The sequence below is a fragment of the Rousettus aegyptiacus genome, unplaced genomic scaffold (assembly GCF_014176215.1).
Source record: "Rousettus aegyptiacus isolate mRouAeg1 unplaced genomic scaffold, mRouAeg1.p scaffold_m13_p_9, whole genome shotgun sequence".
Lineage (NCBI taxonomy): Eukaryota > Metazoa > Chordata > Mammalia > Chiroptera > Pteropodidae > Rousettus > Rousettus aegyptiacus.
In genome coordinates, this window is record NW_023416312.1 from 29,581,777 (window position 1) to 29,598,690 (window position 16,914).

Sequence of the window (16,914 nt, forward strand, 5' to 3'; positions counted from 1 at the left end):
AAGGAGTGTCATCTGAAAGTTGGGTAGGGAGTAGCAGGAGGGCTTCAAATGTGCTTCAGATGAAACAACCTGAAAGAAAATCCAGGACAAGTTGGACTAAAAATTATTATTCACTGTTTAACACCCAAACCCAGGGTAGTTACATTTTGCTACTTAGCCCTCTCCTCCTTTTCCAGTTCACCCCATTTTCTCTACCTTCTTTGGGCTAGGACTCTAAAGACCAATGAGGAAAAGGACTGGGTCCAGGCATAATGAGACTGCAGGGAAGTTAAGCCTTTGAGGGGAAATATGCCTGACTCTGATAATAACAAGGGGAGGAAGATGAGAAGTTATTCTTGCCTAAAGTTCAACATCCAGAGGCCGACTGCTCGTGTCCAGAACATACCAGCAAAGGGGACCTACTGGAGATGTAATTCAAGGTCCCCGGAGGAGAGAAAAAACATTTGGGAACAGAGAAGCTGGATGAAAGGTATTTCCTGACAGCTTCTGTTAGCAATAGCAAGGGGATTTTCTTCTCTTTTTTTTCTCAATATAAGGAAGGGAAAGGGACCCCCAGAGGAAAGAAGCCAAAACTGGCCCTCAACCCTTCCCTCCCTCCATGGCCCACATTTGAAATCTGTGGTTCTCGCACTTAGTTCATAAGAGTTATCTGCAGAGCTTGTCAAAACCCCGCTGGGACCCAACCCCAGGATATCTGACTCAAGAGGTCTGGATGTGACCCAAGAATTTGCATTTCTAACGACTTCCTAGGTAATGCTGCAGCTGCTAGTCTCAGTCACTGAGAATAGCGCTGTAGGAGAGCTGATGAAAGACATGAGGAGGCCTCCAGGGGGGAATATGAGGCTGCAAGGCTTGAGCTTAGGGCCCAGCAAGGCTGACATGGGGTGTCCAAGTCCTGAGTTGGTTAGTGAACAAGCAGCAAAGTGAAATCAAATTTCACGGAATTCCAGTTTTTGAATGTTATCACAAAGTAAATGCTTTAAATTAATGGGTTGCCTTTTTTTTAGTTGATGATAATAAACATTTCTTGAGTATCTGTTATGTGTCAACCCCTGTTTCAGGCTCTTTAATTAGTCTAATCTTAATTTTCATAGCAACAACTTTATAAAGTAGCATAATTACATCTGTTTTCTGGAAGATGAAACTGGCTAATTAATCAATTGAGAGATTAGCCATGCAATAAACTACTATAAAAAACACTACTACTACTCATCAGGTGATAAGAATACTTACCCGAGATGAGTAGAGAGCATTGTGTTACCCATTCTTTTCAAGAGTGCTCTGGGAGATTGGGTTCAAGTAATGTGTGGTTTTCAAAAGCATAACTGGAATCGGGATTGGGTGACTAATGTGGTACTGGATGATTTGTGGTTTGCATAAAAAGAGCCAGAAACAGAAGAAGGTCAGTCTTCTGTGATATTGCAGAGAGGCCTTGGGCATAGGGATTAATAGAAACTGAGGAAGCTCTAAAAAGTAATAGTTTTCCTCCCATCTTTTAAGTTCTTCCAGTTGGACTTACAATGAAATTAACAAAGATTAACTGGAGAAAATCAGAATTTTAATACATGTGCATGGAGAATTCATACAAACACGAAAATTCCAAAGACAAGAATAATTTGGTACATAACTAATCTTAGAGAAAGGAGAAAGAGGGGTAGGGTTTGAGATTTCAAAGGAAGTAGGCAATTTACAGGTGGTCAAGGAAGAGCAAAACATATGGCAGGTAAATTTTTTGCTAGACAACCCAGAAACAATGCGGAGGGTTTGGGGATGACCTAGTAAACAGGCTCCTGCTTGCAGTTTTCCTGTCTAATGCTAAGGTGATTATGCTAAGGTTCCCTTCCTGAAGAGAGTTTTTACCTCTTAATCTCTTAGGCAGGAAATGGGGAGGGTCAAATGTTCTTTCTGAGTCTTTTCTTAATAATCAGCTTAAAAATCAATTAAAAAAATTAGTATCCCAAAAGGCAAAACTTTTGGTCCCCTTCAGAACTTTGCCCAAGAATTGAATGCCTTCTCTGATTTCTCTTTGCTGTTTGGTGCAAATTTAATGAGGACAAGGAGAAAAGGGTCTACCCTTTTAAGGGTATTGGTTGTTGAAGAAGTTACAAAATCAAAAGCAGTGTTTCAATCAGTGACATCTAGATAAATAAATACTAATAAAAGCCTGTGTCCTATGCTGCAACCAACATGAGCATGAATCACACTTTAATTTGACACTAAGGAAGAAAAGCAAAGGTCCACCATTTTGAATTGTGATTTTCACTTTCCTAGTTATTCATTGGCATGAATCAATTTAGAATCCATTCCTTAGCAAATTAAAATGTTACATTCATTCTCTAATCAGCTAGTTCCTACATGTTCTGTAAGAGTTATTTGGGGTTTTGTTTTGTTTTGTTTTGTTTTGTTGTTACTTTGATTCAAGTAATGTAATAGCCATGTTCAGCCTGAGAGAAAGATGTGAGGTAATGCAAACCTTTGTAGTCTAGGAAAGCAACTACCATAAAGAACATGAGAGGGAAAAACCATTGAAACTCAGCATTTGCCCAAGCAAGGAAAACAATGCAGGTTGAAAGTGCTCCTTTGCGCTAGCATATGGGCAATGTTTTGTAACTCTGATAAAGACAAAATTGTTTTGTATTTTTTAACCATAACAACCTACTTTGATGTTGTAGGGTTTCATGACTTATTGGTGAAGCTGATATTCCTTGGAGCTTGGCATTTGTCCACCTCACTCGAGCCAGCATCTGCTCCTCAAATTCAAGCTGAAGTTGAGGCATTGGTGCACCAGCTGCAGTGCCCACACCTGGGAACAGTCCTGGGAACCCCTGTCTGCTCCTTTCCTCTGGCCGTACTGCCTCTCCTCCAAGAAGTAACACTATCTCTCATTCTCATTCATTGTGATGCTTCTCTCGCTCTTGCTCAACAGAAAACCTCTAACTAGATCAACTTGAACCATTTTGTATGTAAAAAGTGATCAAATATCAGCCATTTCATATGTTTCAACCTGATAAAATGGAGCAAGAGATTTCAGTTATACAAAAAAAAAGGGTTTTGAGAGGAGGGAGTTGGAAATATGGGGCAGTTATTTCAGTAAGAAGGCTTGCAGGGGGTGGGGGTGTCTGAGGTGGGAAGGAAAGCTCTAGGTCGCAAATTACATTACCCCATAGTGTTTTTATCTTAAAGAAAGGAAATAGTTCCCTGACTCAGCCATTTTACTGTTGCAATTGCCCTTGTCCAAAAACTAACTGCAATCCCAAAGGGTAAAATCACTTCCAGTTTTTCTTTCTGTGATGGAATAAGGAGCAGCAACTAACTGCTAAGAAAATCCTTGAGCTGTCACATGAATTTTGGTCTCTGGTCTCCAGGGGAAAAGGTGGAATAAAGGCCCTGATGCCATGTGCTCTCTGAGCCTGGACAATAGTCCATGAAATGGTCACAGCCACAAGGAAAGAACAGTGCTTTTATGCCTGCTCTTCCACATTATTACTTGAGAATAGGGAAAACTGTGGGGTTTCCATGGCAAAGGCAATGTATAATCAGGTATAAAGTGAATTATAAAATGTGTGCATATCAGGGCTCTGACCTATGATACACATGGATCAATCACACTGCTGTGTCTCCCCCTGAACCTCTCTATGTGTCTCGTTTAGGCTTGTCTGACTGAGGTTCAACTCTTCTTACCCATGCTTTTTTCAAAAAACTAGAAATTATAAGAAAGAGGACTCCAAGATAGTCACAGTTTTTTAGCTTTAACTTTAAAAAAAAAGAAAGAAAAAAACCTGCAGTCTCAAAAATTCATGGCTGCTCTACCACCAAGAAGAAAGTTTAAATGACATGTGCAGGCCTGAGAGCACATGTGCCCCTTATAAGGAGCTGGTTTGTGATCAGAGCAGCCCATCTTCAGGAGGTTGCCCTGGCAATTCTGGAGGGAGCAGCAGGGGAGAACTTCAAACCCCTACTTCCATTAGCGCCCCAAAGCCTCTGAATAAAGTAATTAAACCACAGATTATCACAGGTGAGAGATGGTGATGCTTCAAAGCCTTAGAGCCACAAAATCATTGTTTCCCCAACATCAGAACAAGATCAGCAAACTCCATTGTCTCCCTTGCATCCCTGGGCTTTATTATATCAGAGACAAAGTGGCTTGGCTGCCTTTTCTCCAACCGACTTTTTTTCCCCCAACTATTCTTTTCCAGACATAGTTTATCAAAGGTTTATTGAAAGATTACTTGCATGCTCTATGTCTCAGCTTCCTCATGTTCATAATGGAGATAAAAATAATATATCCCTCATAGTGTTGTGAGTCTTCAGTGAGTTAATAAGTGTGGATTTAGAACAGTTCCTGGGTCATAGTTAGCACTTAATTATAGATATCATTCTAAATAATATTTAGTTATTACTATTACAAATATATCACTTCAATAATACAGCAAGTACTCTCCCAGATAAGAGGCTCTACAAGTCCAACAAGAGAGAGGCAGAGGCATAAATTGTTCATAGCAATATCTATTGTGCGATGCCTGCTGAACCAAAGGTATCTGGAGTTATTAATCTAAGCAAGTGGGAAGAAAAAAAGATGCAGGAAATTGGGCCACAGATGACCTGGGTGTAAGCTCACTGGACCTAGTGAGATGTGTATACAAAGGTCAAGAGAGTGTAGCCAGGCTCCATAGAAGCCTTCCATAAGCTAGAGATGCACAATTTCTATCCATTCTGTCAAACACTTGTGACAGAGAGACAGAAAATCGCTTGTGGCCCCGTAGGGTGTGATAAAAATCATTCATCCACTTTAGTAAAGGTTTCAAACAGTGTGCTTCACCAAGGAATACAACCAGAGGGAGTTAGTTTCCATATGAACTTAGATGATGTTCCCCCAAATTCCATGAATCTGATGCTTTCACAGAAAGGGAAATATTCATCTATCCTTGTCAAAACATCATGGGATAGGAGTTGGGACTTCAAAAGTGGCTGCATAAAAAGTTCAACAAATCTTTTCCCTATAAAAACAGTGCCAAAATGGGAGAAAACTGGCAAAAACAACAATAAATAGAGAAGCGTTTATTCAAGAAAATCTACTGAATCTCTGTAAGAACAATGGGAACCTGTGACATCCCTATCAGCTCTGTATTGTGGAAGATCTATTCTGAGTGGGTAGGGCAGACCATGGAAACCAGCAGCTCCCATCCTCCTTCAGCTCTGGTTCCAAAGTGTAGAGGTTCCATTCTAGATGGGGTGGCACATGAAGGCTGGTAGATCCCCACTCTACATTCCCACTACAACTACAGATCTATAGCACAGAGGATTGACTCTGGGAAGAACAAGTAAGACATGAAGAACAGTAGGTCCTACATGTCCTTATAGCTCAAATTCTCCCTAGGGTAAGAGGAGATGAGAGGGCATGGAAAACTGTAGAGAGAGGCAAATCTGAGACCCTGCCTAAGAGGGGTGACTTTATTTGGAACAGAGTGTGGAGAAATCTATGTCTGGAAGTATTATTGAAAATAGATATCATACTGGCTAGCAATTAGAGAAGGTTAACAGTTCCATGAGACTAGTATAGGTAAACAAAATGGCAGACCAGCCATAAATTTAAAAGGGAGATCCAGGAAAAGAGACAATAAAATAGGGTCCTGCTAAGGTCATACTCACCCTTAGTGCTCCAGAAAGCTGCATGCATAGGCAAGACTGCATAGGCACCTTCTTAGGGCATCCAGTGAGGGTACTTGTGAGCTTCCAGTCTCTACACTTTGAAAGCAGTCCCAAAGCCACACACAGATCCAATAAAAAAGTGTGGAATGGTTATTGGCTCGGGGGGCAAAAGCACAACCTCTGACCAATCACTGATCAATAAGCTCTACTGACTAGTTATGACCCCTAGGATGCCAGGTCGAAATAAGAATAAGGGGACAAAACAGCAGTCATAGCACAACTGCACACTGCAAGAGAAATAGATTTCATAGAATTAGCCCAGGCAAGTCACTAAACAAATAAGCAAACTAACAACATAAAACCAACAACAACAACAACAAGCCTGGTAAAGTAGGGACAGGAGAGAGGAGGACTGCGGTAATCAGAATTGAGTGTTAGTACAACACATTCAATAAATTGTTCAACTTTCCAAAAAATAGTAAGATAGTCAAAGAAACAAGAAACTGTGACCCATGCACAAAGCAAAACAGGCAATAGAAACTGCCATCGAAGAGGCCAAGATATTGGACTTAGTAGAAAAAGATTTAAAATAGCTATTATAAATATGTTCAAAAACCAAAGAAAGTATGTTTAAAGATATAAAGAAAGGTATGATGACACGGTTGATGAAATAAAGAATATCAATAAAGAGACAAACATTTTTAAAAGAAGCAGGGAGAACATATAGCATTGAAATTTCAATAACTGAAATTAAAAAGTTACCAGAGGGGCTCAACAGTGGATTTAAGCTTGCAAAAGAAAGAATCAGGAAGATTAAAGATAAATCAGAAGAGATTATGGAATCTGAAGAAGAGAAAGAAGACAAAATGAAAATGAAGTCTCAGAGACAGTTGAGACAACATTAAATACACCGACATATGCATGATGGAAGTGTGGGGAAAAAAAAGAGAAAGGAGCAGACAAAATACTTAAAGAAATAATGGCTAAAAACTTCTCAAATATTAGAAAAAGCTCTCAAATTTTTTTATAATGAAACTGATCAAGAAAAACAATATATACCCAAAAGAATTGAATGCAAGGTCTCAAAAAGATCTTTGTATACCCATGTTCATACCAGCGTTATCCACAATAGCTACTCCAAATGTCCATCAATTCATAAATAAATAAACAAAATGGTGTATATGCATACAATAGAATATTTTTTGGCCCTAAAAAGGAGTGAAATTCTGACATATGCTACAACATGGATGAACCTTGAGAACCTAAGTGAAATAAACCAGCCACAAAAAGACAAATACTGCATAATTCCACATATATGAGGTACTAAGAGTAGTCAAAATCATAGAGTCGAAAAATAAAATAGTGGTTTTGAGGGCCTGGGGGAGGAGATAATAGGGAGTTATTATTTAATGAGTATGGACTTTCAGTTTTACAAGATGAGAATTCTGGAAATTGATGGTGGTGATGGTTGTACAACATCATGAAAGTATTTACTGCCACTGAATTATACGCTTATACATGTCTAAGATGATAAATTTTATGTGATGTGTATTTTACCACAATAAAAGACATTTGGAAAAAAATCTTGGGATAGAAATTTGCCACAGATTTAAGAGAAGATGTATGATACAAAAATTTCATGCCTGCCCCATGTGGCAAACAACTCCTTAATGTCTGGGCTGGTTGTACTGACAGACAACTTATTGGAGCACTTTGTGGGTCATTTTCCTACAGTTTCTCCCTTTTGCTTTTCACAGGACCCTGCAAAGTAGAAAGTAATTATGATCTGCACCATGACTGGCAATGCATGCTTCAGGGAAGTTAAGTAACTTGTTTGCAATGAAGTAAGACTGAAGCCAGGGCCAAAAAGGCCACTTCTAGTCTTCACATCATGCTCAGTCCACTTCCTGCTTGTCACAGTGGTGGACACAAAGCAGCCCTCAAGACTGATTGTCTACACTAAGGTCTACAAACTTCTGTGAAAGGCCTAATAGTAAATAATTTAGGCTTTGTGAGCCAGATGTCTCTGTCACAACTACTCTGCCATTATATCAAGAAAGCAGCCATAGACATATATAAACCAATTAGAATGGTTGTGATCTAATAAAACCGTATTTACCAAAACAGGTGACAGATTGGATTTGGCCTGAGGACCCCAGTTTGCCTACCCTAGGTTTACACCCTTAGGATTCAGGCAGGCCCTCCAGTATCCTTACCACTGAGAAGTCAGCTCTTTGTTGCAAAATCTCTTGGCTGTGATGTTATCTCAGGGTTACCTTAGCATAGGTAACATCTGGTTGCTCATGGACCCAACTAGATGCTGCTCAGTGCCTCCACTGTTCGCTTTGTCCTTGCTCATCTCCTTTCTTGCTCTCCTTGCTCCAGTTGCAGGCCAGCTCTCTTAGCTCCTTGAGAGAGATTGTTTTCTGGTTCTCTAGGATTCATTTCGGTCTGAGTTATAACTCCACACTCCTTCCCGCTGTGTATCTCTGCTCCCCAAACTACAAAATCATCTAGTCTTTTCCTTTGGAGGGCATCTAAATCTCAATCTACCTTTCTTATGGATTTTCCTCTGGTCAGCCAAGATGTTGCTTTCCCAATCATCACCATAATTCTTCTATCTTTGAATAAAATAAAATGTTCCTCAAGCCTCAACTTCTTTCAATAGCTTTCTTTTCTCTCCATTCTAGCTCTAATCGGATCACTGAATTTCATAGAGATTGTGGTCTATTATCAATTTCTCATCAAATTAGCATTCTTAAAGCTTCATTCATTCAATCACTTCATAATGTCAGCAACTATTTATTGAATCCTTGCGATGGGATGAATAAGACAGGCACAGCCCTGGCTTTTTGTGAAATTTACAATCCAGCTTGGGAAACAGGTCAATAAACAATCACAATAGAGAGGATCCTGGCGGAATAAGTAGGAGCAGTGCTTAACCCCATTTCTTAATCTGTTTTGCTCTGTGCAACATAGGATAAAACAATATAACTTCATTGACCTTGGGCAAGGTATTCTACTTCATCAGTGGGCTTTTTAATAGGAAGACTGCTTCTTCCAACACTGGGCCTGTCTTTCTGAGTCTGCATGAGTTTCGTTGAACATATGGCAGGTTTGTATTCTGGGTTTTTTTAAACCAGAAATGTGTAGGGGTCCAGGGACTTTCCAGGTTCCCTGCATAGCCAGCCCAATCTTTGGTCTTAGCCTTTCATAGGTGAGAAAGATATGTGCTCATTTTTTAAGAATGTGGATCTCAGCGCATTCAGGGTCTTTAGAAGATCCCCCCAAGAGTTATCCATTAAAACCCATGCAAATAAAAAAAATACATTAGAAAATTTGTTATGTAGGCTGGCTACCATGGTAACCAATTTTTTCCAGATCTGGTTGATTTTAAATACAAAGTGGGTTGAAAAATTTATTTGTATTTAAAGCTTCATGAAGGGTCACAAAGTGATAGGTGCTACAGATAACCATAAAGCTAGTATTAGTGTCTCCATTTGTGAAACATACTTTGCATTGTTTCTACTTTACTTGGTATATCAGGCATTCCTCCGGCCACTTCTCATAACAGAAACAAAACAAAGCAAAGCAAAACCTCTTCACATAGATAGTGCAGACTGTTTCTCCACAAAAGCATTTACTCAGATTCTAGAGCTCTGACCCATCTTTGAATTTACTTTGTGGGCTCCGGCATGGTATCCTATGTTATCCTAGACTAATTGGCTAGCCCATTTCCCATGAGGTCCATCAACCTGGACCTCATGGGAAATGGGCTTGCCAATTAGTCTAGAATCCTGGTAACTTCATGGTGGGATGAGAGAAAAGAGGGGTTGGTAAACATAGATGTAATGAAATATTCTTAATTAGGGATACATAGAAATGGAAAAAAGTGTAGGGTCTTCAAATAATCATGGTCAAAATATTTGCTTACATGCTGCACAATTGATGGTTATAGATTATGGGTACCAAGTTTTACTTACCTTTAGAATAATACAAAGATTCTGGAATCAGACTGCTTAGCTCAGGCCAAGGTTCCTCTGCTACTGCTGATGTAATCTTGGACAAGCTACTTCGCTTTTTACCTTTAGTTTCCTCATCAGCACCTACTTCACAGGGTTGTAAGGATTAAATAGAGTTAAGCACATGGCACCTGGCACATAAGCTAAGATGCAATACAATGTGGTTTTGTCAATATAAATGCGGAGGTTTATGAGAGCAAAGAGGAGTCTCAAACACCCCTGAAAGGTCTCCTACAGCCTTGCTTGGGCCTCAGTTGTGGGGAGAAGAGAGAAAATCTGAGACCAGAAGGCAGCAAAAGAAGTAGGAGAGAGGAGAGCATTAGGGAAGCATCTTTCCACTAAACTGTGAGCATAAGGAAGGTAGAAACCAAATCTGCTTTATGTCTATGTTCCCTGAGCCCATCTGAGTACCTGAGCATAGTAAGTCCTTGATATCTGTAGAACTATATAGAAAGCATTGAAGTGAAAGGATCTAGAAATTTCCCAGAATTGAAATCAGTGCAAGAGAAAACAGAGCAATTCTGTTGGCAGAGAGCCAGATTGAGATTGAGAACATTTATTCATAATCACAGGTGTTGTTGGGGTCACTTATGAGGTGACTCATAAATAATTTGTTGACAATAAAAAAGTATGGAAGATTCTGAATGAAGTGCTCTTTCACATATTCAAGGTTATCACTATAGCAATTATGTGGTCATATACACTTGTCAATTGGGTTTGCTGGTGGGGACATTGCACACACATTTATGCTGATTGCAGCATAGGCCAAGGCAAACAATAAAAAATAAAAGCCAATGAGAGTAAATGACTCAGACTGGAGGACAGGTGGGTCCAGTTTGATTTCCAGTGCAAACCAAAAAAAATAAGTTCCTTTCCTCCATTTTTCCCTCCAGGACTCTGGGGTAGGCAATGCTACCTTTACAGGAAACAGGAAGACAAAAGGTACTTTTGAAAGGTTCATTTTAAGAATATAAAAATTGAAAGCATATAATTCATATTTGTTTAGCACTTTAGAGCTATAAATGCTTTCATATGCATTATCAGTTGTTAGCTCATCAAATTGGATAAGTGATTGGCCTGTAATTGAAGACTGACTACAGCAGCAAGCAGTGTAAACTCTGCAAGGATGTCATCTAAATGGGATCTAAGAGGTGGAGTCTTTCTCCATGGATTACACACCAGCTTTGTGTTAGGGATTTCATGACCCACATCTTTCCAACAGTTCATCCCATATGCAAACACACCCTCAAAAAAAGGAAAGAAAGAAGGGAGGAAAAACGGGAAGAAGGGAGGGAAGAAGGAACTAAGAAAGAAAGGAAGGAAGAAGAATGTTTTTCTTATATTTGTGTTGACAATCAAGCAATTGTAGGGGGCGGGGGATGAATGTGTTATATCTTTTGGGTTCTAGTTTACCCTCCAGTCTCACAAAGCAAGTAAGAAGAGATGCTGACCATGAAAACCTGAAATACATAGTCAAGGTTGTGTCATTTTCTCTTCACAACCAAGGCCCTTTTTCTCTTCTCACACTGAGACTCTTATGGGCCACACTGGTCTCACACCAGCAATAAGCAGAGGTTGGTTCCAAATCCCCTGCCACCATGAATTCTTTGGTGCTCCTAGATAGGCCCTTCATACAATGACATTTTCAACTGGCTGTTCTGCTTTAGTACTTAATTACACAGACTACACATTTATGGGTAAAAAGAAATGTGCCTCCATATACAAACATTGAGCAAGATAGATAGGTAGAAGTCTTCATTTCCATTTTAGTGAATGGGATTTACTTTGATACCTTCATCCCATAACAGTAGTGTAAACACCTTGGGGTCATTATCATGTCTCGTTGCATTCTTTACAATGCCTTGGCCAATACTAGACATATAGTAATAACAGGTATGAACTCAAAATAGTCATCAATAGGAATATTGGCCTTTTTTGACTTGTTTACTTATTGCTAAGTTTCTGTTGCTGTTATTATTTTTCTTTTAAAGCCATTTCTCTGCCTGAACACTATTCTTTTATGTGGATACTCCCAAATGAAATGATAGTGTGGCTACCTATTAAAAAATAAATCAGCAAAGTAAAACCCAGGGAGACCATACTTAATACTACTAAACTGTACACTTAAAAATGGCTAAGATGGTAAATTTTATGTTATGTGTTTTTTAGCACAATAAAAAAAATAAAAATCCAAGCAAGCTGAAGCCAGATGTCTTCCTGGATGTGCTAAAGCGTGACACAGAGCACTGTTTGCAAGGGACAGTTAAGCAGTCATAACCCTCTTATCCAGTAATGCATTTACAATGAATTCTTTGTAGCCACAGATCAAAGAACAGCTTTTATTGACCTATATCTATATTCGATTGTACAGCAAATTTGCACAAACACACACTCAGAGTTAGTTTTCTCTTGCCCCACCAACTCTAAGGAGAAATAAATTTTCTGACCTAAAAACAAAGTTTTGCAAAGAACTTCTGTAAAATAAGCATTTGTAACTGATGCTAATAAGGTTCAACTTGAAAAATTACCCATTGGCCCATGAGAAAATATATCTCTTTCATAACCTACTACAAGTGAGAGTGGAGAGTGGGTAGAAAAACAGTGGGAGTATAGAAAGCATGATGAATGAAGCAAACAGAAAGGCACATATATGAGCATGTGTGTAGACTTCTGCACAAAACCTCCATTATTTTTATGTTTTCTTTTCTAAAGACTCAGATAATGTCAGGTAAAAGTGTAACTCATGACTCAGTCAGGGCAATGCTTTTACTTTGATAAATTGATATTAACTAAGTCAATTAGGGTGGGAGCAGCAAAAAAAAATGATAAGCAGCAAATATATTTGTTCAGCAGAAAGACAGAATAAGCTAGCTCTCACTTTGAAGAGCTGAGTTCAGAGATTTCAAAGGGTAAACAGGAAGTACTCCAACAGCATAAACTATGCCCTGAGCATCATTCCAATAAACTTTCAGCCATCCACATGGCTTTATCTGATCACATGATTCTCTATCTCCAGATCTCAGGCACCCACAAAGAAAAATGACTATGTGATAAAATCAGGGCTCAGGACTTCAATCACTTTTATGATCACTGGAGACTGGGAGGTGTAGAGATGAGATTATCAGATGGTCAGAATCTGGTGGCTTCTCCAATAACAGATTCTCGAGTTATTAGAATCTTCATTTTTGTTGGCTTTTGGTTCTGAATTTATTTACATGCACATAGTGACTTTTTGTCACAGATATAATAAATTGACTACCAAAAAGAAAAACAACATAGAGCTTCGAACTAGGCCGGTAAAATATTACAAACTCATCTGTTTCTCAAAAATATATACAAGGCAGTATTTTTGTAATGATGTTTGTGCACTGAGTATTGGGTATACCTTGGGCCAAAGGAGGAGAAAAGCAGGCATTTGGAGCTTGCCATTTTCCTTTTTAGAGTTTTTTAAAGGCACTGATTGAAGTAGCTATGAATTAAACTCAGAAGACAAAATTGTGAATGCTACTATTTCCTCAACACAAAATAGTATCCACAGAACAAAGAGGTAGAATTTGATGGAAAGTCTTTATGAAAGAAAAGCAATGTTCTCTTCTCTGCTACTCTTTGGTTCACCCTCATGTGTGAGTTCTTGGGCTCGCAGTTAGAAAAATAGACTGTATACTTCAAGAAAAATAGCAAAACAGTTTCAAAGACATTTTGTGGCAAAAAAATACACTAAATACATATCAAGTTTGGAATCTGGTACTACAAGTTAATATGAAAAGGTTTCACAGGAAATTGTTTATGCCAGAGGAGATGATGTCCAAGCTTTCACACATCCAGGAGAGGTCAATATAGACATCACAGACAATTCACAGGAGGTAGTTTGTGATCAAAACTGGATATTTTTGAAAATGTTTCCTTAAGAAAAACCATAGAAAATGAAGTTAGTTATAGAACAACAAAGTACTCTAATACACATATACTCCTTGGAAACACTCCAGATATAAGGTTTTGCTGCTTTCTTCATATCTCTTTAGCCTATGAAAAACTCTTCTTTACAACTTAAGTGTCAGATATTGCAAAACTCAAAATATGTACTTTACTAAAAAGTCACTGATCATAAGAAAAAAGCTGTTGATAGCAATACTGTGGTATCTCACATGTTACACAGAACAAGTGTGAATTTCCCTTTTTTGATTCATAGATAAGTTGCAAACATAAAATTCAAACAGTAATTATGGTGCACTTCATGATTCCTCTCTGCTTTTCTCCACTTGGTTTCACTAGTCTAGTGTCTCCCTCTAACAGCTCAGGAGTCCCTGGATCTCTGTTATGAGCCTTGCAGACATGGAATGGAGAAGTGATTTTCTTTAATTGACCATAACTTTATAGTCCATGTTCTATAGTCCATGTCGGGGAAAGAAAAAAGAATTTTCCAGAATAACGGGACTGTCTGAATCAAGGGAATTTTCCTGGACTGCTGGGAGTCAGTAAAACAGCACTGGAAAGGTACAAAGCAGTGAACCCTCAGGGTAGCACACCTTGAACACATGGTCAGGAGGGTCTTACTTGCTGTATCCCAGAATAAGCAACATGTTAGAGGGGCCTTTATGGAAATTTCTGATTGCTGCTCATTCAGCACAATGTTAAACTATGTATTTAATAGAAAAGGGGAAGAGATCCAATAACTCCTTTTCTGAGCAAAGTCAAGCAAAGCAATACTGATGGTGGTGTAACAAAAGAAATACTTCCTCTATCCTCTTAGATTCAGTTGCTAGGGCCTGTGAATTAAACTGACAAAAGCCGCATTAACAGGAGAAAATATGTGTTTCCTTATTGATGTTAATATTTTTATGTGCACAGGGACTTCACAGAAAAGAAACCCAAAGGTGGTAAAATATTTTAAGGATGGGCAATAAATTATACAGAAGTGAGTAGACAAAAGAAAATGGGTTTGGAGTCCTGTGGGCAGTAGATTGTGGGAAGGTGACCATGAAATGTATGGTAGATAAGGGTTGTTTGGTAAGGTTTGTTCTGCAGGCTCAAGTTGTTCTCCCCTGATAAGAGTCTTGTCCTCTTCCTGTTATGGGAGAGGGGGACACCTTTTTAAACTAAAATTTATGTTATTTGCAGAAAGGGAAATTTATGCCTTACTTTCAGGCAGAAAGGGAGAGTACTTCCAGTACTTCCAGCTGCTTTTCAATTGCCTTCAGCTCAAAATAATCTTTATGCCAAAGTGGCATATTTTCAGGTGGCATATCCTAATTCCCTTCATTGGTGATTATATCTGTACCTGCAAGGCAATATATTTCATCTTTCCTTTATAAGAAATACAGAACAATAGAACACAGGAACCAACAAGAAATTCCAGAAACTTAAGATACAGGGTCAAGTTCATATCACATTACTCCTTTCTCCATCTTCTCTCCCTTAACCTCCTTTCAAGACATAAAATCCTAAACTTTGATTCTTTTTTCACCCTGTCTCCAAAATGTAGCTTCGGTGTAGTAGGGGCAGCTATGGTCCATGGGTATCTCTTGATCAAGGACCCTCTTTCAGAGGCCCTTTCTGGAATTCTTCCTCATCCTGGCTCCCATCTTTGCTTTTGGCTTTCTTCGGCCTCTGAGTCCTCTCTTCAGATTGGGGAAGTTGGCCTCATCTTCCATGGCCTCTGGATCTCTAGGCCATGCTAAAAGTTCACTTCCTTGTTCTAGTGGTACAAGTATTTTAAAGCCTTGAACAATATTTTGATGCCCTATTGCTGAAGGGGATCAAAATATGACACCTCCAATTATGCCACTTTGACATAAGGACTATTTTGAGCTGAAGGCAGTTAAGAAAAAACAAACACAGGAAGACTTCTCTGTTTAAAGCTTAAGACAGGGAAGAGCTCTGAGCTTAGAGGCAGCTGTGCCCTCCTTATTTGGCAGAGCTTGGCAGCATCTTAACAACTAGCTACAAAAGGAAAGTACAAAGGAGCAAGCTTCTCTTGGAGAGCACTAAGATACATCGACCTCTGACCTAGCCCCCGAAAAGCCAGGAAAAAAGTGCCTCCAGCACTACAGAGAGGGGCGTGTACTGGAAAATGGGTAACGAGTCAAAAAAGAATGTCTGTTAACCCACACTCACACACCTGCATGCCAGTGTGAAGAGAACTCTGCATAAATTTCTTTACACATGCTAGGGTCACACACACACATTTCTGAGGGCAATTTTTCCACATGAGAGTCTGTCTTGTGCATTACAGAACAATAAATAGGTCACTTACTTGCTTTTGAATGAAACTCTGCTAAAGTGGGCTGTCACTCTGATATCTTTTTTTCTTCTTTCATGCTTTCTCAGCATTATCAGCCTTGGTTTTTGTTAATTAGATAATAAAATGAAATTAATGCAGTGGCCCCACAATTACTGCTCCAGAGGAGATTGGGGGAGGGGGCTAGTGGGTTTGGTGTTTTTATGTGTTTGTCTTTAAATAAACAAGCCTAGAGCAAGATTTCCTAAATTCTTAAACAGATGCCTGTTAGAGTATATTTCTTATGTAACAATATAAAAATAAGAAATTAAGTCTAGGAATGAGAAATAATTCTCCAACGTGATGCATTGAATCTCCGCCTCTTCATTTAAACGCAGGTGGAAGGAGCTCCACCTAAAGAGTCTAAATTTCCATCTGTTAATTTCAGGTCAGAGTTAGTACTTTTAAGAAAGCTTAACAGACTTCTTTGATGCAACAGGAAAAAAAAATACATACTCTCTAAGCGGTAAAATCCAGATGTAAACCAAAATTAATTTTAGACTGTAATAAAGAATAAAAAGCATTTATTTAAGCAAAGAGAGCCGCAGCCCAAGAGACACAGATTATGGTAGCAACTTAAATTGTGTTCCACTGAAGTAAAGGGAACACTATCTTTTAGAGGAAAAGTACCCACCCAAGTTCCCAATTTTATGCAAATAAGGTTACCAAATTGTGTAGTTCTAATTGATTGCCATAGATGCAAATGAAGACACAATCCTCAGTTCTGATTGGATGAGGCAGATCTCAGCCATTGGTACAAAGGTGAAACCATGGCTTCCCTGAAGTGGTTGACCAGGACTGTGTAAACAAGTAAGACACAGTGCAGGAGATGAAGAGATCAGTCTGAGATTCTACCCAGTATACAAAGTATATAATGAGCCCCTGTCAGCAAATGGCCACAAGACTCTTATTATTCATAAAATTTAGGTCCTTGATTGACCATGTGGAGCTCATCTCAGAAGATGA